The following is a 22,169-nucleotide window of genomic DNA, read 5'->3' as shown; positions in this document are numbered from 1 at the left end:
AAGAAAACTGGAAAGAAGCTTTGTGAGAAACTTCTCAGTGAAACGTGAATTCATCTCACAGAGTTCCCACTTAGTCTTCGCGAAGCAGTTTGCTAACACCGTTTTCCTGGAATGTGCGTAGTACTATCTGGGAGCGCATTGAGGGCCCACGGTGAAAACGGAAACATCCTCAGATCGTAACGAGAAAGAAGCTGTGCGAAATTGCTTTGTGATGTGTCAGTTCACCACACAGAGATTCACCTTCCCTTCTTGTAGCCCTTTGCCAGCACTGTTTCCTTGGATTCTGCAAAGTGATATTTGGGAGCTCATTGAGGGCTATGGGGAAAAGGAAATAGCCTCAGAGAAAAACTGGAAGGAAGCGTTCTGAGAAACTGCATTGCGATGTGTGAATGCAACTCACAGAGTGACACTTGTCTCTTCAGTGACCAGTTTGCTCACACAGTTTCCTTGAAATCTGCCTTGGGATGCTTCTTAGCGCAATGAAGCTTACGGTGACAAAGGAAATCTCCTCAGAAAACATGAAAAGAAGCTTTCTTAGAAACTGGTTTGCGATGTGTGAAATCATCTCCCAGCGTTACATCGGCGTTTCGTGGGGCAGTCGTTTAACACTGTCTCTCAGGAACCCGAGAAGGGCTACTTTGGATGGAATTGAGGCCTACGCTGATGAAGGACATATCCCCCATTAAAAACGTGAGAGAAGCTTTGTGAGACACTTCTCTGTGCTACGTGAATTCAACACATAGAGTTACAGCTGAAACTTCAGGAAGCAGTTTGCCACCACTGTTTTCCGGGAATCTGCAAAGTGATATTTGGGGGCGCATTCAGGGCCCATGGTGCAAAAGGAAACATCCTCAGACGATAACTAGAAAGAAGCTGACTCAGACATTGCTTTGTGATGTTGAATTCCCCACACGGAGTTTCACCTTTACCCTCTTGTAGCAGTATGCTAACACTGCTTTCATGGATTCCGCAAAGGGATGTTTGGGAGCTCATTGAGGCCTATGGTGAAAAGGGAAATATCCTCAGACACAAACAAGAAAGAAGTGTTTTGAGAAACGGCGTTGGGATGTGTGAATGCAACTCACGGAGTTACAGTTTTCTCTTCAGTGATCAACTTGCTCACACAGTTTTCCTGAAATCTGCCATTTCATAATTCTTAGCGCAATGAAGCTTACAGAGGGCATAGCCTCAGATAAAATGAGAAAAGAAGCTGTCTTAGAAACTGAATCGTGATGTGAGAATTCATCTCACAGAGTTACACACCCTTTCGTGGAAGAGTCATTTAACACAGTCTTTGAGGAACCTGAGAAGTGCTACTTCGGTTCGAATTCAGGCCTACGCTGAAATACCCTCGATGCAAAACGTGAGCGAAGCTGTGTGAGAAACTTCTCTGTGATACGTGAATTCATCACACAGAGTTACAACTGAGTCTTCAGGAAGCAGTTTGCTAACACCGTTTTCGTGGAATCTGCAAAGTGATATTTGGGGGCGCATTGAGGCCCATAGTGAACACGGAAACATCCTCCGATATTAACTAGAAAGAAGCAGTCTCAGAAATTGCTCTGTGATGTTGAATCCACCACACAGAGATTCACCTTTACCTTCTCGTAGCAGTTTGCTAACACTGTTGCCGTGGATTCTGCAAAGTGATCTTTGGGAGCTCATTGTGGGCTACGAGAAAAGAAAATATCCTCAGATAAGAAGCGGAAGGAAGCTTTCTGAGAAACTGCATTGCTGTGTGTGAATGCACCTCACGGAGTTACACTCTTCTCTTCAGTGATCAGTTTGACAACACCGTTTTCTTGAAGCTTGCGATGAGATACTTCTCAGCGCTAGTAGCTTACGGTGACAAAGGAAATATCCTCAGATAAGAAATGAAAGAAGCTTCCTCGGGAATTGCTTTCAGATACGAGACTTCAGCTCCCAGAGTTACATCACTGTGTCTTGGAGCCGTTTCCTAGCACTGTTTTTGTGGATTCTGAGAACTGATAATTTCGGAAGGGAACTGATAATTTCGGCTGGGATGCAGGAACTATCCTCTGAGAAAAAGCGGAAGGAAGCTTTCTGAGAAACTGCTTTGTGTTGTGTGAATTCATTTCAAAGGGTTACACCACTCTTTCATGAGGAGTTTGTTAGCACTGTGTTTGTAGAATCTCACGAGTGATATCTTGGATAGCGTTGAATCCCATGGTGAATCATGAAATCTCCTCAGACCAATCTGCAGAGAGGCCTCCTCTGAAACTCCTTTGCTGTGGGTGAATTCGGCTCACAGAGTTCTACCATTGTTTCCCTTGAGACGTTTGCTAACAGTGTTTTCGCAGAACCTGCTCTAAGACACACAGTGGGGCTCCGAGACCACAAATAACCTCAGCTCGAAAACGAAAAATAGAAGCTTTCTGAGTAACTGCTTTGTGATGTGTGACTTCAACTCACTGAATTACACCTGCGTTTCATGGAGCCGTTGGCTACCCCCGTTTCTGTGGAATCTGGAAACTGATATTTCAGACCCCTTTGAGGACTACGGGGCCAAAGGAAATATCCTCCGTTACAAAGGAGAAAGAAGCTTTCTGAGAAACTTCTTTGTGATCTGTGAATTCATCTCACAGAATTGCAGCTTTCTCCTAATGAAGCCCTTCGCGAAGACTGTTCTCGTGGAATTTGCAAAGTGATATTTGGGAGCTCACTGAGGGCTCCGGTGAAAAGGAAATGGCCTCAGATGCACACTGGAAAGAAGCTTTGTGAGAAACTGCATTGCGCTGTGTGAGTGCACCTCCCAGAGTTACACTTTTCCGTGATGAGTTTGACAAGACCGTTTCCTTGACATCCGCAATGGGAGACTTCTTGGAGCTACGCAGCTTACCGTGACAAAGGAAGTATCCCTAGATAAAAATGACAGAAGCTTCCTCAGAAATTGCTTTCAGATACGTGACTTCATCTGACCGAGTTACATCACTGTTTCTTGGAGCCGTTTCCCAGCACTGTTTATGTGGATTCTGAGAACTGATATTTCGGATGGGTTTGGAGAGTGTGGGGAGAAAGGGATTATCCTCCGAGAAAAAGCAGGGTGCAGCTTTCTGAGAAACAGCTTTGTGACGTGTGAGTTCATTTCAAAGGCTTTCACCACTCTTGGGAGCACACGGAGGGATATGGTGAGAAAAGAAAGGTCCTCAGATAAAAACTGGAAAGAAGCCTTCGGAGAAACTGCATTGTGACATGTGAATGCGACTCCTAGACTTCCACGCAACTTTTCACTGACCCGTTTGCTAACACTGTTTGATTGCAGTCTGCACTGGGCTATTTCTCAGCGCAATGAAGCTTACGGTGACCCAGGAAATATCGTAAATGAAAACTGGAAAGAAGCTTTGTGAGAAACTTCTCAGTGAAACGTGAATTCATCTCACAGAGTTCCCACTTAGTCTTCGCGAAGCAGTTTGCTAACACCGTTTTCCTGGAATCTGCGTAGTACTATCTGGGAGCGCATTGAGGGCCCACGGTGAAAACGGAAACATCCTCAGATCGTAACGAGAAAGAAGCTGTCTCCGAAATTGCTTTGTGATGTGTCAGTTCACCACACAGAGATTCACCTTCCCTTCTTGTAGCCCTTTGCCAGCACTGTTTCCCTGGATTCTGCAAAGTGATATTTGGGAGCTCATTGAGGGTTACGGGGAAAAGGAAATAGCCTCAGATAAAAACTGGAAGGAAGCGTTCTGAGAAACTGCATTGCGATGTGTGAATGCAACTCACAGAGTGACACTTGTCTCTTCAGTGACCAGTTTGCTCACACAGTTTCCTTGAAATCTGCCTTGGGATGCTTCTTAGCGCAATGAAGCTTACGGTGACAAAGGAAATCTCCTCAGAAAACATTAAAAGAAGCTTTCTTAGAAACTGGTTTGCGATGTGTGAAATCATCTCCCGGCGTTACATCGGCGTTTCGTGGGGCAGTCGTTTAACACTGTCTCTCAGGAACCCGAGAAGGGCTACTTTGGATGGAATTGAGGCCTACGCTGATGAAGGACATATCCCCCATTAAAAACGTGAGGGAAGCTTTGTGAGACACTTCTCTGTGCTACGTGAATTCAACACATAGAGTTACAGCTGAATCTTCAGGAAGCAGTTTGCCACCACTGTTTTCCGGGAATCTGCAAAGTGATATTTGGGGGCGCATTCAGCGCCCATGATGCAAAAGGAAACCTCCTCAGACAATAACTAGAAAGAAGCTGACTCAGACATTGCTTTGTGATGCTGAATTCCCCACACGGAGCTTCACCTTAACCATCTTGTAGCAGTATGCTAACACTGTTTTCATGGATTCCGCAAAGGGATGTTTGGGAGCTCATTGAGGCCTATGGTGAAAAGGGAAATATCCTCAGACACAAACAAGAAAGAAGTGTTTTGAGAAACGGCGTTGGGATGTGTGAATGCAACTCACGGAGTTACAGTTTTCTCTTCAGTGATCAACTTGCTAACACAGTTTTCCTGAAATCTGCCATGGCATATATTTCTTTGCGCAATGAAGCTTACAGAGGGCATAGCCTCAGATAAAATGAGAAAAGAAGCTGTCTTAGAAACTGGATCGTGATGTGAGAATTCATCTCACAGAGTTACACACCCCTTTCGTGGAAGAGTCATTTACCACTGTCTTTGAGGAACCTGAGAAGGGCTACTTCGGTTCGAATTCAGGCCTACGCTGAAATACCCTCGATGCAAAACGTGAGCGAAGCTGTGTGAGAAACTTCTCTGTGATACGTGAATTCATCACACAGAGTTACAACTGAGTCTTCAGGAAGCAGTTTGCTAACACCGTTTTCGTGGAATCTGCAGAGTGATATTTGGGGCGCATTGAGGCCCATAGTGAACACGGAAACATCCTCCGATATTAACTAGAAAGAAGCAGTCTCAGAAATTGCTCTGTGATGTTGAATCCACCACACAGAGATTCACCTTTACCTTCTTGTAGCAGTTTGCTAACACTGTTGCCGTGGATTCTGCAAAGTGATCTTTGGGAGCTCATTGTGGGCTACGGGGAAAAGAAAATATCCTCAGATAAGAAGCGGAAGGAAGCTTTCTGAGAAACTGCATTGCGGTGTGTGAATGCACCTCACGGAGTTACACTCTTCTCTTCAGTGATCAGTTTGCCAACACCGTTTTCTTGAAGCTTGCGATGAGATACTTCTCAGCGCTAGCAGCTTACGGTGACAAAGGAAATATCCTCAGATAAGAAATGAAAGAAGCTTCCTCGGGAATTGCTTTCAGATACGAGACTTCAGCTCCCAGAGTTACATCACTGTGTCTTGGAGGCGTTTCCTTGCACTCTTTTTGTGGATCCTGAGAACTGATCATTTCGGATGGGAACTGATAATTTCGGATGGGAGGCAGGAACTATCCTCCGAGAAAAAGCGGAAGGAAGCTTTCTGAGAAACTGCTTTGTGATGTGTGAATTCATTTCAAAGGGTTACACCACTCTTTCATGAGGAGTTTGCTAGCACTGTGTTTGTAGAATCTCACGAGTGATATCTTGGATAGCGTTGAATCCCATGGTGAATCATGAAATCTCCTCAGACCAATCTGCAGAGAGGCCTCCTCTGAAACTCCTTTGCTGTGGGTGACTTCGGCTCACAGAGTTCTACCATTGTTTCCCTTGAGACGCTTGCTAACAGTGTTTTCGCAAAATCTGCTCTAAGACACACAGTGGGGCTCCGAGACCACAAATAACCTCAGCTCGAAAACGAAAAATAGAAGCTTTCTGAGAAACTGCTTTGTGATTGTGACTTCAACTCACTGAATTACACCTGCGTAGGACTACGGGGCCAAAGGAAATATACTCCGTTACAAAGGAGAAAGATGCTTTCTGAGAAACTTCTTTGTGATCTGTGAATTCATCTCACAGAATTGCAGCTTTCTCCTAATGAAGCCCTTCGCGAAGACTGTTCTCGTGGAGTTTGCAAAGTGATATTTGGGAGCTCACTGAGGGCTCCGGTGAAAAGGAAATAGCCTCAGATGCACACTGGAAAGAAGCTTTGTGAGAAACTGCATTGCGCTGTGTGAGTGCACCTCCCAGAGTTACACTTTTCCGTGATGAGTTTGACAAGACCGTTTCCTTGAAATCCGCAATGGGAGACTTCTTGGAGCTACGCAGCTTACCGTGACAAAGGAAGTATCCCTAGATAAAAATGACAGAAGCTTCCTCAGAAATTGCTTTCAGATACGTGACTTCATCTGACCGAGTTACATCACTGTTTCTTGGAGCCGTTTCCCAGCACTGTTTATGTGGATTCTGAGAACTGATATTTCGGATGGGTTTGGAGAGTGTGGGGAGAAAGGGATTATCCTCCGAGAAAAAGCAGGGTGCAGCTTTCTGAGAAACAGCTTTGTGACGTGTGAGTTCATTTCAAAGGCTTTCACCACTCTTGGGAGCACACGGAGGGATATGGTGAGAAAAGAAATGTCCTCAGATAAAAACTGGAAAGAAGCCTTCGGAGAAACTGCATTGTGACATGTGAATGCGACTCCTAGACTTCCACGCAACTTTTCACTGACCCGTTTGCTAACACTGTTTGATTGCAGTCTGCACTGGGCTATTTCTCAGCGCAATGAATCTTACGGTGACCCAGGAAATATCGTAAAAGAAAACTGGAAAGAAGCTTTGTGAGAAACTTCTCAGTGAAACGTGAATTCATCTCACAGAGTTCCCACTTAGTCTTCGCGAAGCAGTTTGCTAACACCGTTTTCCTGGAATGTGCGTAGTACTATCTGGGAGCGCATTGAGGGCCCACGGTGAAAACGGAAACATCCTCAGATCGTAACGAGAAAGAAGCTGTCTGCGAAATTGCTTTGTGATGTGTCAGTTCACCACACAGAGATTCACCTTCCCTTCTTGTAGCCCTTTGCCAGCACTGTTTCCCTGGATTCTGCAAAGTGATATTTGGGAGCTCATTGAGGGCTACGGGGAAAAGGAAATAGCCTCAGATAAAAACTGGAAGGAAGCGTTCTGAGAAACTGCATTGCGATGTGTGAATGCAACTCACAGAGTGACACTTGTCTCTTCAGTGACCAGTTTGCTCACACAGTTTCCTTGAAATCTGCCTTGGGATGCTTCTTAGCGCAATGAAGCTTACGGTGACAAAGGAAATCTCTTCAGAAAACATTAAAAGAAGCTTTCTTAGAAACTGGTTTGCGATGTGTGAAATCATCTCCCAGCGTTACATCGGCGTTTCGTGGGGCAGTCGTTTAACACTGTCTCTCACGAACCCGAGAAGGGCTACTTTGGATGGAATTGAGGCCTACGCTGATGAAGGAAATATCCCCCATTAAAAACGTGAGAGAAGCTTTGTGAGACACTTCTCTGTGCTACGTGAATTCAACACATAGAGTTACAGCTGAATCTTCAGGAAGCAGTTTGCCACCACTGTTTTCCGGGAATCTGCAAAGTGATATTTGGGGGCGCATTCAGGGCCCATGGTGCAAAAGGAAACATCCTCAGACGATAACTAGAAAGAAGCTGACTCAGACATTGCTCTGTGATGTTGAATTCCCCACACGGAGCTTCACCTTTACCCTCTTGTAGCAGTATGCTAACACTGTTTTCATGGATTCCGCAAGGGGATGTTTGGGAGTTCATTGTGGCCTATGGTGAAAAGGGAAATATCCTCAGACACAAACAAGAAAGAAGTGTCTTGAGAAACGGCGTTGGGATGTGTGAATGCAACTCACGGAGTTACAGTTTTCTCTTCAGTGATCAACTTGCTCACACAGTTTTCCTGAAATCTGCCATGGCATAATTCTTAGCGCAGTGAAGCTTACAGAGGGCATAGCCTCAGATAAAATGAGAAAAGAAGCTGTCTTAGAAACTGGATCGTGATGTGAGAATTCATCTCACAGAGTTACACACCCTTTCGTGGAAGGGTCATTTAACACAGTCTTTGAGGAACCTGAGAAGTGCTACTTCGGTTCGAATTCAGGCCTACGCTGAAATACCCTCGATGCAAAACGTGAGCGAAGCTGTGTGAGAAACTTCTCTGTGATACGTGAATTCATCACACAGAGTTACAACTGAGTCTTCAGGAAGCAGTTTGCTAACACCGTTTTCGTGGAATCTGCAAAGTGATATTTGGGGGCGCATTGAGGCCCATAGTGAACACGGAAACATCCTCCGATATTAACTAGAAAGAAGCAGTCTCAGAAATTGCTCTGTGATGTTGAATCCACCACACAGAGATTCACCTTTACCTTCTCGTAGCAGTTTGCTAACACTGTTGCCGTGGATTCTGCAAAGTGATCTTTGGGAGCTCATTGTGGGCTACGAGAAAAGAAAATATCCTCAGATAAGAAGCGGAAGGAAGCTTTCTGAGAAACTGCATTGCTGTGTGTGAATGCACCTCACGGAGTTACACTCTTCTCTTCAGTGATCAGTTTGCCAACACCGTTTTCTTGAAGCTTGCGATGAGATACTTCTCAGCGCTAGCAGCTTACGGTGACAAAGGAAATATCCTCAGATAAGAAATGAAAGAAGCTTCCTCGGGAATTGCTTTCAGATACGAGACTTCAGCTCCCAGAGTTACATCACTGTGTCTTGGAGCCGTTTCCTAGCACTGTTTTTGTGGATTCTGAGAACTGATAATTTCGGAAGGGAACTGATAATTTCGGCTGGGATGCAGGAACTATCCTCTGAGAAAAAGCGGAAGGAAGCTTTCTGAGAAACTGCTTTGTGATGTGTGAATTCATTTCAAAGGGTTACACGACTCTTTCATGAGGAGTTTGCTAGCACTGTGTTTGTAGAATCTCACGAGTGATATCTTGGATAGCGTTGAATCCCATGGTGAATCATGAAATCTCCTCAGACCAATCTACAGAGAGGCGTCCTCTAAAACTCCTTTGCTGTGGGTGACTTCGGCTCACAGAGTTCTACCATTGTTTCCCTTGAGACGCTTGCTAACAGTGTTTTCGCAGAATCTGCTCTAAGACACACAGTGGGGCTCCGAGACCACAAATAACCTCAGCTCGAAAACGAAAAATAGAAGCTTTCTGAGAAACTGCTTTGTGATGTGTGACTTCAACTCACTGAATTACACCTGCGTTTCATGGAGCCGTTGGCTACCCCCGTTTCTGTGGAATCTGGAAACTGATATTTCAGACCCCTTTGAGGACTACGGGGCCAAAGGAAATATCCTCCGTTACAAAGGAGAAAGAAGCTTTCTGAGAAACTTCTTTGTGATCTGTGAATTCATCTCACAGAATTGCAGCTTTCTCCTAATGAAGCCCTTCGCGAAGACTGTTCTCGTGGAATTTGCAAAGTGATATTTGGGAGCTCACTGAGGGCTCCGGTGAAAAGGAAATAGCCTCAGATGCACACTGGAAAGAAGCTTTGTGAGAAACTGCATTGCGCTGTGTGAGTGCACCTCCCAGAGTTACACTTTTCCGTGATGAGTTTGACAAGACCGTTTCCTTGAAATCCGCAATGGGAGACTTCTTGGAGCTACGCAGCTTACCGTGACAAAGGAAGTATCCCTAGATAAAAATGACAGAAGCTTCCTCAGAAATTGCTTTCAGATACGTGACTTCATCTGACCGAGTTACATCACTGTTTCTTGGAGCCGTTTCCCAGCACTGTTTATGTGGATTCCGAGAACTGATATTTCGGATGGGTTTGGAGAGTGTGGGGAGAAAGGGATTATCCTCCGAGAAAAAGCAGGGTGCACCTTTCCGAGAAACAGCTTTGTGACGTGTGAGTTCATTTCAAAGGCTTTCACCACTCTTGGGAGCACACGGAGGGATATGGTGAGAAAAGAAAGGTCCTCAGATAAAAACTGGAAAGAAGCCTTCGGAGAAACTGCATTGTGACATGGGAATGCGACTCCTAGACTTCCACGCAACTTTTCACTGACCCGTTTGCTAACACTGTTTGATTGCAGTACGCACTGGGCTATTTCTCAGCGCAATGAAGCTTACGGTGACCCAGGAAATATCGTAAAAGGAAACTGGAAAGAAGCTTTGTGAGAAACTTCTCAGTGAAACGTGAATTCATCTCACAGAGTTCCCACTTAGTCTTCGCGAAGCAGTTTGCTAACACCGTTTTCCTGGAATCTTCGTAGTACTATCTGGGAGCGCATTGAGGGCCCACGGTGAAAACGGAAACATCCTCAGATCGTAACGAGAAAGAAGCTGTCTCCGAAATTGCTTTGTGATGTGTCAGTTCACCACACAGAGATTCACCTTCCCTTCTTGTAGCCCTTTGCCAGCACTGTTTCCCTGGATTCTGCAAAGTGATATTTGGGAGCTCATTGAGGGCTACGGAAAAGGAAATAGCCTCAGATAAAAACTGGAAGGAAGCGTTCTGAGAAACTGCATTGCGATGTGTGAATGCAACTCACAGAGTGACACTTGTCTCTTCAGTGACCAGTTTGCTCACACAGTTTCCTTGAAATCTGCCTTGGGATGCTTCTTAGCGCAATGAAGCTTACGGTGACAAAGGAAATCTCCTCAGAAAACATTAAAAGAAGCTTTCATAGAAACTGGTTTGCGATGTGTGAAATCATCTCCCAGCGTTACATCGGCGTTTCGTGGGCCAGTCGTTTAACACTGTCTCTCACGAACCCGAGAAGGGCTACTTTGGATGGAATTGAGGCCTACGCTGATGAAGGACATATCCCCCATTAAAAACGTGAGAGAAGCTTTGTGAGACACTTCTCTGTGCTACGTGAATTCAACACATAGAGTTACAGCTGAATCTTCAGGAAGCAGTTTGCCACCACTGTTTTCCGGGAATCTGCAAAGTGATATTTGGGGGCGCATTCAGGGCCCATGGTGCAAAAGGAAACATCCTCAGACGATAACTAGAAAGAAGCTGACTCAGACATTGCTTTGTGATGTTGAATTCCCCACACGGAGCTTCACCTTTACCCTCCTGTAGCAGTATGCTAACACTGTTTTCATGGATTCCGCAAAGGGATGTTTGGAAGCTCATTGAGGCCTATGGTGAAAAGGGAAATATCCCCAGACACAAACAAGAAAGAAGTGTTTTGAGAAACGGCGTTGGGATGTGTGAATGCAACTCACGGAGTTACAGTTTTCTCTTCAGTGATCAACTTGCTAACACAGTTTTCCTGAAATCTGCCATGGCATATTTCTTAGCGCAATGAAGCTTACAGAGGGCATAGCCTCAGATAAAATGAGAAAAGAAGCTGTCTTAGAAACTGGATCGTGATGTGAGAATTCATCTCACAGAGTTACACACCCCTTTCGTGGAAGAGTCATTTAACACTGTCTTTGAGGAACCTGAGAAGGGCTACTTCGGTTCGAATTCAGGCCTACGCTGAAATACCCTCGATGCAAAACGTGAGCGAAGCTGTGTGAGAAACTTCTCTGTGATACGTGAATTCATCACACAGAGTTACAACTGAGTCTTCAGGAAGCAGTTTGCTAACACCGTTTTCGTGGAATCTGCACAGTGATATTTGGGGGCGCATTGAGGCCCATAGTGAACACGGAAACATCCTCGAATATTAACTAGAAAGAAGCAGTCTCAGAAATTGCTCTGTGATGTTGAATCCACCACACAGAGATTCACCTTTACCTTCTTGTAGCAGTTTGCTAACACTGTTGCCGTGGATTCTGCAAAGTGATCTTTGGGAGCTCATTGTGGGCTACGGGGAAAAGAAAATATCCTCAGATAAGAAGCGGAAGGAAGCTTTCTGAGAAACTGCATTGCGGTGTGTGAATGCACCTCACGGAGTTACACTCTTCTCTTCAGTGATCAGTTTGCCAACACCGTTTTCTTGAAGCTTGCGATGAGATACTTCTCAGCGCTAGCAGCTTACGGTGACAAAGGAAATATCCTCAGATAAGAAATGAAAGAAGCTTCCTCGGGAATTGCTTTCAGATACGAGACTTCAGCTCCCAGAGTTACATCACTGTGTCTTGGAGCCGTTTCCTAGCACTGTTTTTGTGGATTCTGAGAACTGATAATTTCGGATGGGAACTGATAATTTCGGCTGGGAGGCAGGAACTATCCTCCGAGAAAAAGCGGAAGGAAGCTTTCTGAGAAACTGCTTTGTGATGTGTGAATTCATTTCAAAGGGTTACACCACTCTTTCATGAGGAGTTTGCTAGCACTGTGTTTGTAGAATCTCACGAGTGATATCTTGGATAGCGTTGAATCCCATGGTGAATCATGAAATCTCCTCAGACCAATCTGCAGAGAGGCCTCCTCTGAAACTCCTTTGCTGTGGGTGACTTCGGCTCACAGAGTTCTACCATTGTTTCCCTTGAGACGCTTGCTAACAGTGTTTTCGCAAAATCTGCTCTAAGACACACAGCGGGGCTCCGAGACCACAAATAACCTCAGCTCGAAAACGAAAAATAGAAGCTTTCTGAGAAACTGCTTTGTGATGTGTGACTTCAACTCACTGAATTACACCTGCGTTTCATGGAGCCGTTGGCTACCCCCGTTTCTGTGGAATCTGGAAACTGATATTTCAGACCCCTTTGAGGACTACGGGGCCAAAGGAAATATCCTCCGTTACAAAGGAGAAAGAAGCTTTCTGAGAAACTTCTTTGTGATCTGTGAATTCATCTCACAGAATTGCAGCTTTCTCCTAATGAAGCCCTTCGCGAAGACTGTTCTCGTGGAATTTGCAAAGTGATATTTGGGAGCTCACTGAGGGCTCCGGTGAAAAGGAAATAGCCTCAGATGCACACTGGAAAGAAGATTTGTGAGAAACTGCATTGCGCTGTGTGAGTGCACCTCCCAGAGTTACACTTTTCCGTGATGAGTTTGACAAGACCGTTTCCTTGAAATCCGCAATGGGAGACTTCTTCGAGCTACGCAGCTTACCGTGACAAAGGAAGTATCCCTAGATAAAAATGACAGAAGCTTCCTCAGAAATTGCTTTCAGATACGTGACTTCATCTGACCGAGTTACATCACTGTTTCTTGGAGCCGTTTCCCAGCACTGTTTATGTGGATTCCGAGAACTGATATTTCGGATGGGTTTGGAGAGTGTGGGGAGAAAGGGATTATCCTCCGAGAAAAAGCAGGGTGCACCTTTCCGAGAAACAGCTTTGTGACGTGTGAGTTCATTTCAAAGGCTTTCACCACTCTTGGGAGCACACGGAGGGATATGGTGAGAAAAGAAAGGTCCTCAGATAAAAACTGGAAAGAAGCCTTCGGAGAAACTGCATTGTGACATGGGAATGCGACTCCTAGACTTCCACGCAACTTTTCACTGACCCGTTTGCTAACACTGTTTGATTGCAGTACGCACTGGGCTATTTCTCAGCGCAATGAAGCTTACGGTGACCCAGGAAATATCGTAAAAGGAAACTGGAAAGAAGCTTTGTGAGAAACTTCTCAGTGAAACGTGAATTCATCTCACAGAGTTCCCACTTAGTCTTCGCGAAGCAGTTTGCTAACACCGTTTTCCTGGAATCTTCGTAGTACTATCTGGGAGCGCATTGAGGGCCCACGGTGAAAACGGAAACATCCTCAGATCGTAACGAGAAAGAAGCTGTCTCCGAAATTGCTTTGTGATGTGTCAGTTCACCACACAGAGATTCACCTTCCCTTCTTGTAGCCCTTTGCCAGCACTGTTTCCCTGGATTCTGCAAAGTGATATTTGGGAGCTCATTGAGGGCTACGGGGAAAAGGAAATAGCCTCAGATAAAAACTGGAAGGAAGCGTTCTGAGAAACTGCATTGCGATGTGTGAATGCAACTCACAGAGTGACACTTGTCTCTTCAGTGACCAGTTTGCTCACACAGTTTCCTTGAAATCTGCCTTGGGATGCTTCTTAGCGCAATGAAGCTTACGGTGACAAAGGAAATCTCCTCAGAAAACATTAAAAGAAGCTTTCTTAGAAACTGGTTTGCGATGTGTGAAATCATCTCCCAGCGTTACATAGGCGTTTCTTGGGGCAGTCGTTTAACACTGTCTCTCAGGAACCCGAGAAGGGCTACTTTGGATGGAATTGAGGCCTACGCTGATGAAGGACATATCCCCCATTAAAAACGTGAGAGAAGCTTTGTGAGACACTTCTCTGTGCTACGTGAATTTAACACATAGAGTTACAGCTGAATCTTCAGGAAGCAGTTTGCCACCACTGTTTTCCGGGAATCTGCAAAGTGATATTTGGGGGCGCATTCAGGGCCCATGGTGCAAAAGGAAACATCCTCAGACGATAACTAGAAAGAAGCTGACTCAGACATTGCTTTGTGATGTTGAATTCCCCACACGGAGCTTCACCTTTACCCTCCTGTAGCAGTATGCTAACACTGTTTTCATGGATTCCGCAAAGGGATGTTTGGAAGCTCATTGAGGCCTATGGTGAAAAGGGAAATATCCCCAGACACAAACAAGAAAGAAGTGTTTTGAGAAACGGCGTTGGGATGTGTGAATGCAACTCACGGAGTTACAGTTTTCTCTTCAGTGATCAACTTGCTAACACAGTTTTCCTGAAATCTGCCATGGCATATTTCTTAGCGCAATGAAGCTTACAGAGGGCATAGCCTCAGATAAAATGAGAAAAGAAGCTGTCTTAGAAACTGGATCGTGATGTGAGAATTCATCTCACAGAGTTACACACCCCTTTCGTGGAAGAGTCATTTAACACTGTCTTTGAGGAACCTGAGAAGGGCTACTTCGGTTCGAATTCAGGCCTACGCTGAAATACCCTCGATGCAAAACGTGAGCGAAGCTGTGTGAGAAACTTCTCTGTGATACGTGAATTCATCACACAGAGTTACAACTGAGTCTTCAGGAAGCAGTTTGCTAACACCGTTTTCGTGGAATCTGCAAAGTGATATTTGGGGGCGCATTGAGGCCCATAGTGAACACGGAAACATCCTCCGATATTAACTAGAAAGAAGCAGTCTCAGAAATTGCTCTGTGATGTTGAATCCACCACACAGAGATTCACCTTTACCTTCTTGTAGCAGTTTGCTAACACTGTTGCCGTGGATTCTGCAAAGTGATCTTTGGGAGCTCATTGTGGGCTACGGGGAAAAGAAAATATCCTCAGATAAGAAGCGGAAGGAAGCTTTCTGAGAAACTGCATTGCGGTGTGTGAATGCACCTCACGGAGTTACACTCTTCTCTTCAGTGATCAGTTTGCCAACACCGTTTTCTTGAAGCTTGCGATGAGATACTTCTCAGCGCTAGCAGCTTACGGTGACAAAGGAAATATCCTCAGATAAGAAATGAAAGAAGCTTCCTCGGGAATTGCTTTCAGATACGAGACTTCAGCTCCCAGAGTTACATCACTGTGTCTTGGAGCCGTTTCCTAGCACTGTTTTTGTGGATTCTGAGAACTGATAATTTCGGATGGGAACTGATAATTTCGGCTGGGAGGCAGGAACTATCCTCCGAGAAAAAGCGGAAGGAAGCTTTCTGAGAAACTGCTTTGTGATGTGTGAATTCATTTCAAAGGGTTACACCACTCTTTCATGAGGAGTTTGCTAGCACTGTGTTTGTAGAATCTCACGAGTGATATCTTGGATAGCGTTGAATCCCATGGTGAATCATGAAATCTCCTCAGACCAATCTGCAGAGAGGCCTCCTCTGAAACTCCTTTGCTGTGGGTGACTTCGGCTCACAGAGTTCTACCATTGTTTCCCTTGAGACGCTTGCTAACAGTGTTTTCGCAGAATCTGCTCTAAGACACACAGTGGGGCTCCGAGACCACAAATAACCTCAGCTCGAAAACGAAAAATAGAAGCTTTCTGAGAAACTGCTTTGTGATGTGTGACTTCAACTCACTGAATTACACCTGCCTTTCATGGAGCCGTTGGCTACCCCCGTTTCTGTGGAATCTGGAAACTGATATTTCAGACCCCTTTGAGGACTACGGGGCCAAAGGAAATATCCTCCGTTACAAAGGAGAAAGAAGCTTTCTGAGAAACTTCTTTGTGATCTGTGAATTCATCTCACAGAATTGCAGCTTTCTCCTAATGAAGCCCTTCGCGAAGACTGTTCTCGTGGAATTTGCAAAGTGATATTTGGGAGCTCACTGTGGGCTCCGGTGAAAAGGAAATAGCCTCAGATGCACACTGGAAAGAAGCTTTGTGAGAAACTGCATTGCGCTGTGTGAGTGCACCTCCCAGAGTTACACTTTTCCGTGATGAGTTTGACAAGACCGTTTCCTTGAAATCCGCAATGGGAGACTTCTTGGAGCTAGGCAGCGTACCGTGACAAAGGAAGTATCCCTAGATAAAAATGACAGAAGCTTCCTCAGAAATTGCTTTCAGATACGTGACTTCATCTGACCGAGTTACATCACTGTTTCTTAGAGCCGTTTCCCAGCACTGTTTATGTGGATTCTGAGAACTGATATTTCGGATGGGTTTGGAGAGTGTGGGGAGAAAGGGATTATCCTCCGAGAAAAAGCAGGGTGCAGCTTTCTGAGAAACAGCTTTGTGACGTGTGAGTTCATTTCAAAGGCTTTCACCACTCTTGGGAGCACACGGAGGGATATGGTGAGAAAAGAAAGGTCCTCAGATAAAAACTGGAAAGAAGCCTTGGGAGAAACTGCATTGTGACATGTGAATGCGACTCCTAGACTTCCACGCAACATTTCACTGACCCGTTTGCTAACACTGTTTGATTGCAGTCTGCACTGGGCTATTTCTCAGCGCAATGAAGCTTACGGTGACCCAGGAAATATCGTAAATGAAAACTGGAAAGAAGCTTTGTGAGAAACTTCTCAGTGAAACGTGAATTCATCTCACAGAGTTCCCACTTAGTCTTCGCGAAGCAGTTTGCTAACACCGTTTTCGTGGAATCTGCATAGTACTATCTGGGAGCGCATTGAGGGCCCACGGTGAAAACGGAAACATCCTCAGATCGTAACGAGAAAGAAGCTGTCTCCGAAATTGCTTTGTGATGTATCAGTTCACCACACAGAGATTCACCTTCCCTTCTTGTAGCCCTTTGCCAGCACTGTTTCCCTGGATTCTGCAAAGTGATATTTGGGAGCTCATTGAGGGCTACGGGGAAAAGGAAATAGCCTCAGATAAAAACTGGAAGGAAGCGTTCTGAGAAACTGCATTGCGATGTGTGAATGCAACTCACAGAGCGACACTTGTCTCTTCAGTGACCAGTTTGCTCACACAGTTTCCTTGAAATCTGCCTTGGGATGCTTCTTAGCGCAATGAAGCTTACGGTGACAAAGGAAATCTCCTCAGAAAACATTGAAAGAAGCTTTCTTGGAAACTGGTTTGCGATGTGTGAAATCATCTCCCAGCGTTACATCGGCGTTTCGTGGGGCAGTCGTTTAACACTGTCTCTCAGGAACCCGAGAAGGGCTACTTTGGATGGAATTGAGGCCTACGCTGATGAAGGACATATCCCCCATTAAAAACGTGAGAGAAGCTTTGTGAGACACTTCTCTGTGCTACGTGAATTCAACACATAGAGTTACAGCTGAATCTTCAGGAAGCAGTTTGCCACCACTGTTTTCCGGGAATCTGCAAAGTGATATTAGGGGGGGGAATCAGGGCCCATGGGGCAAAAGGAAACATCCTCCGACGATAACTAGAAAGAAGCTGACTCAGACATTGCTTTGTGATGTTGAATTCCCCACACGGAACTTCACCTTTACCCTCTTGTAGCAGTACGCTAACACTGTTTTCATGGATTCCGCAAAGGGATGTTTGGGAGCTCATTGAGGCCTATGGTGAAAAGGGAAATATCCTCAGACACAAACAAGAAAGAAGTGTTTTGAGAAACGGCGTTGGGATGTGTGAATGCAACTCACGGAGTTACGGTTTTCTCTTCAGTGATCAACTTGCTCACACAGTTTTCCTGAAATCTGCCATGGCATATTTCTTAGCGCAATGAAGCTTACAGAGGGCATAGCCTCAGATAAAATGAGAAAAGAAGCTGTCTTAGAAACTGGATCGTGATGTGAGAATTCATCTCACAGAGTTACACACCCCTTTCGTGGAAGAGTCATTTAACACTGTCTTTGAGGAACCTGGGAAGGGCTACTTCGGATCGAATTTAGGCCTACGCTGAAATACCCTCGATGCAAAACGTGAGCGAAGCTGTGTGAGAAACTTCTCTGTGATACGTGAATTCATCACACAGAGTTACAACTGAGTCTTCAGGAAGCAGTTTGCTAACACCGTTTTCGTGGAATCTGCAAAGTGATATTTGGGGGCGCATTGAGGCCCATAGTGAACACGGAAACATCCTCCGATATTAACTAGAAAGAAGCAGTCTCAGAAATTGCTCTGTGATGTTGAATCCACCACACGGAGATTCACCTTTACCTTCTTGTAGCAGTTTGCTAACACTGTTGCCGTGGATTCTGCAAAGTGATCTTTGGGAGCTCATTGTGGGCTACGGGGAAAAGAAAATATCCTCAGATAAGAAGCGGAAAGAAGCTTTCTGAGAAACTGCATTGCGGTGTGTGAATGCACCTCACGGAGTTACACTCTTCTCTTCAGTGATCAGTTTGACAACACCGTTTTCTTGAAGCTTGCGATGAGATACTTCTCAGCGCTAGCAGCTTACGGTGACAAAGGAAGTATCCTCAGATAAGAAATGAAAGAAGCTTCCTCGGGAATTGCTTTCAGATATGAGACTTCAGCTCCCAGAGTTACATCACTGTGTCTTGGAGCCGTTTCCTAGCACTGTTTTTGTGGATTCTGAGAACTGATAATTTCGGATGGGAACTGATAATTTCGGCTGGGAGGCAGGAACTATCCTCCGAGAAAAAGCGGAAGGAAGCTTTCTGAGAAACTGCTTTGTGATGTGTGAATTCATTTCAAAGGGTTACACCACTCTTTCATGAGGAGTTTGCTAGCACTGTGTTTGTAGAATCTCACGAGTGATATCTTGGATAGCGTTGAATCCCATGGTGAATCATGAAATCTCCTCAGACAAATCTGCAGGGAGGCCTCCTCTGAAACTCCTTTGCTGTGGGTGACTTCGGCTCACAGAGTTCTACCATTGTTTCCCTTGAGACGCTTGCTAACAGTGTTTTCGCAGAATCTGCTCTAAGACAAACAGTGGGGCTCGGAGACCACAAATAACCTCAGCTCGAAAACGAAAAATAGAAGCTTTCTGAGAAACTGCTTTGTGATGTGTGACTTCAACTCACTGAATTACACCTGCCTTTCATGGAGCCGTTGGCTACCCCCGTTTCTGTGGAATCTGGAAACTGATATTTCAGACCCCTTTGAGGACTACGGGGCCAAAGGAAATATCCTCCGTTACAAAGGAGAAAGAAGCTTTCTGAGAAACTTCTTTGTGATCTGTGAATTCATCTCACAGAATTGCAGCTTTCTCCTAATGAAGCCCTTCGCGAAGACTGTTCTCGTGGAATTTGCAAAGTGATATTTGGGAGCTCACTGTGGGCTCCGGTGAAAAGGAAATAGCCTCAGATGCACACTGGAAAGAAGCTTTGTGAGAAACTGCATTGCGCTGTGTGAGTGCAACTCCCAGAGTTACACTTTTCCGTGATGAGTTTGACAAGACCGTTTCCTTGAAATCCGCAATGGGAGACTTCTTGGAGCTACGCAGCTTACCGTGACAAAGGAAACATCCCTAGATAAAAATGACAGAAGCTTCCTCAGAAATTGCTTTCAGATACGTGACTTCATCTGACCGAGTTACATCACTGTTTCTTGGAGCCGTTTCCCAGCACTGTTTATGTGGATTCCGAGAACTGATATTTCGGATGGGTTTGGAGAGTGTGGGGAGAAAGGGATTATCCTCCGAGAAAAAGCAGGGTGCAGCTTTCTGAGAAACAGCTTTGTGACGTGTGAGTTCATTTCAAAGGCTTTCACCACTCTTGGGAGCACACGGAGGGATATGGTGAGAAAAGAAAGGTCCTCAGATAAAAACTGGAAAGAAGCCTTCGGAGAAACTGCATTGTGACATGTGAATGCGACTCCTAGACTTCCACGCAACTTTTCACTGACCCGTTTGCTAACACTGTTTGATTGCAGTCTGCACTGGGCTATTTCTCAGTGCAATGAAGCTTACGGTGACCCAGGAAATATCGTAAATGAAAACTGGAAAGAAGCTTTGTGAGAAACTTCTCAGTGAAACGTGAATTCCTCTCACAGAGTTCCCACTTAGTCTTCGCGAAGCAGTTTGCTAACACCGTTTTCGTGGAATCTGCATAGTACTATCTGGGAGCGCATTGAGGGCCCACGGTGAAAACGGAAACATCCTCAGATCGTAACGAGGAAGAAGCTGACTCCGAAATTGCTTTGTGATGTGTCAGTTCACCACACAGAGATTCACCTTCCCTTCTTGTAACCCTTTGCCAGCACTGTTTCCCTGGATTCTGCAAAGTGATATTTGGGAGCTCATTGAGGGCTACGGGGAAAAGGAAAGAGCCTCAGATAAAAACTTTAAGGAAGCGTTCTGAGAAACTGCATTGCGATGTGTGAATGCAACTCACAGAGTGACACTTGTCTCTTCAGTGACCAGTTTGCTTACACAGTTTCCTTGAAATCTGCCTTGGGATGCCTCTTAGCGCAATGAAGCTTACGGTGACATAGGAAATCTCCTCAGAAAACATGAAAAGAAGCTTTCTTAGAAACTGGTTTGCGATGTGTGAAATCATCTCCCAGCGTTACATCGGCGTTTCGTGGGGCAGTCGTTTAACACTGTCTCTCAGGAATCCGAGAAGGGCTACTTTGTATGGAATTGAGGCCTACGCTGATGAAGGACATATCCCCCATTAAAAACGTGAGAGAAGCTTTGTGAGACACTTCTCTGTGCTACGTGAATTCAACACATAGAGTTACAGCTGAATCTTCAGGAAGCAGTTTGTCACCACTGTTTTCCGGGAATCTGCAAAGTGATATTTGGGGGCGCATTCAGGGCCCATGGTGCCAAAGGAAACATCCTCAGACGATAACTAGAAAGAAGCTGACTCAGACATTGCTTTGTGATGTTGAATTCCCCACACGGAGCTTCACCTTTACCCTCTTGTAGCAGTATGCTAACACTGTTTTCATAGATTCCGCAAAGGGATGTTTGGGAGCTCATTGAGGCCTATGGTGAAAAGGGAAATATCCTCAGACACAAACAAGAAAGAAGTGTTTTGAGAAACGGCGTTGGGATGTGTGAATGCAACTCACGGAGTTACAGTTTTCTCTTCAGTGATCAACTTGCTCACACAGTTTTCCTGAAATCTGCCATGGCATATTTCTTAGCGCAATGAAGCTTACAGAGGGCATAGCCTCAGATAAAATGAGAAAAGAAGCTGTCTTAGAAACTGGATCGTGATGTGAGAATTCATCTCACAGAGTTACACACCCCTTTCGTGGAAGAGTCATTTAACACTGTCTTTGAGGAACCTGAGAAGGGCTACTTCGGTTCGAATTCAGGCCTACGCTGAAATACCCTCCATGCAAAACGTGAGCGAAGCTGTGTGAGGAACTTCTCTGGGATACGTGAATTCATCACACAGAGTTACAACTGAGTCTTCAGGAAGCAGTTTGCTAACACCGTTTTCGTGAAATCTGCAAAGTGATATTTGGGGGCGCATTGAGGCCCATAGTGAACACGGAAACATCCTCCGATATTAACTAGAAAGAAGCAGTCTCAGAAATTGCTCTGTGATGTTGAATCCACCACACAGAGATTCACCTTTACCTTCTTGTAGCAGTTTGCTAACACTGTTGCCGTGGATTCTGCAAAGTGATCTTTGGGAGCTCATTGTGGGCTACAGGGAAAAGAAAATATCCTCAGATAAGAAGCGGAAGGAAGCTTTCTGAGAAACTGCATTGCGGTGTGTGAATGCACCTCACGGAGTTACACTCTTCTCTTCAGTGATCAGTTTGCCAACACCGTTTTCTTGAAGCTTGCGATGAGATACTTCTCAGCGCTAGCAGCTTACGGTGACAAAGGAAATATCCTCAGATAAGAAATGAAAGAAGATTCCTCGGGAATTGCTTTCAGATACGAGACTTCAGCTCCCAGAGTTACATCACTGTGTCTTGGAGCCGTTTCCTAGCACTGTTTTTGTGGATTCTGAGAACTGATAATTTCGGATGGGAACTGATAATTTCGGCTGGGAGGCAGGAACTATCCTCCGAGAAAAAGCGGAAGGAAGCTTTCTGAGAAACTGCTTTGTGATGTGTGAATTCATTTCAAAGGGTTACACCACTCTTTCATGAGGAGTTTGCTAGCACTGTGTTTGTAGAATCTCACGAGT

This window comes from Macaca mulatta, chromosome Y (genome assembly GCF_049350105.2).
Source record: "Macaca mulatta isolate MMU2019108-1 chromosome Y, T2T-MMU8v2.0, whole genome shotgun sequence".
NCBI classification, from domain to species: Eukaryota; Metazoa; Chordata; class Mammalia; order Primates; family Cercopithecidae; genus Macaca; species Macaca mulatta.
This window is presented reverse-complemented; position numbering follows the sequence as displayed.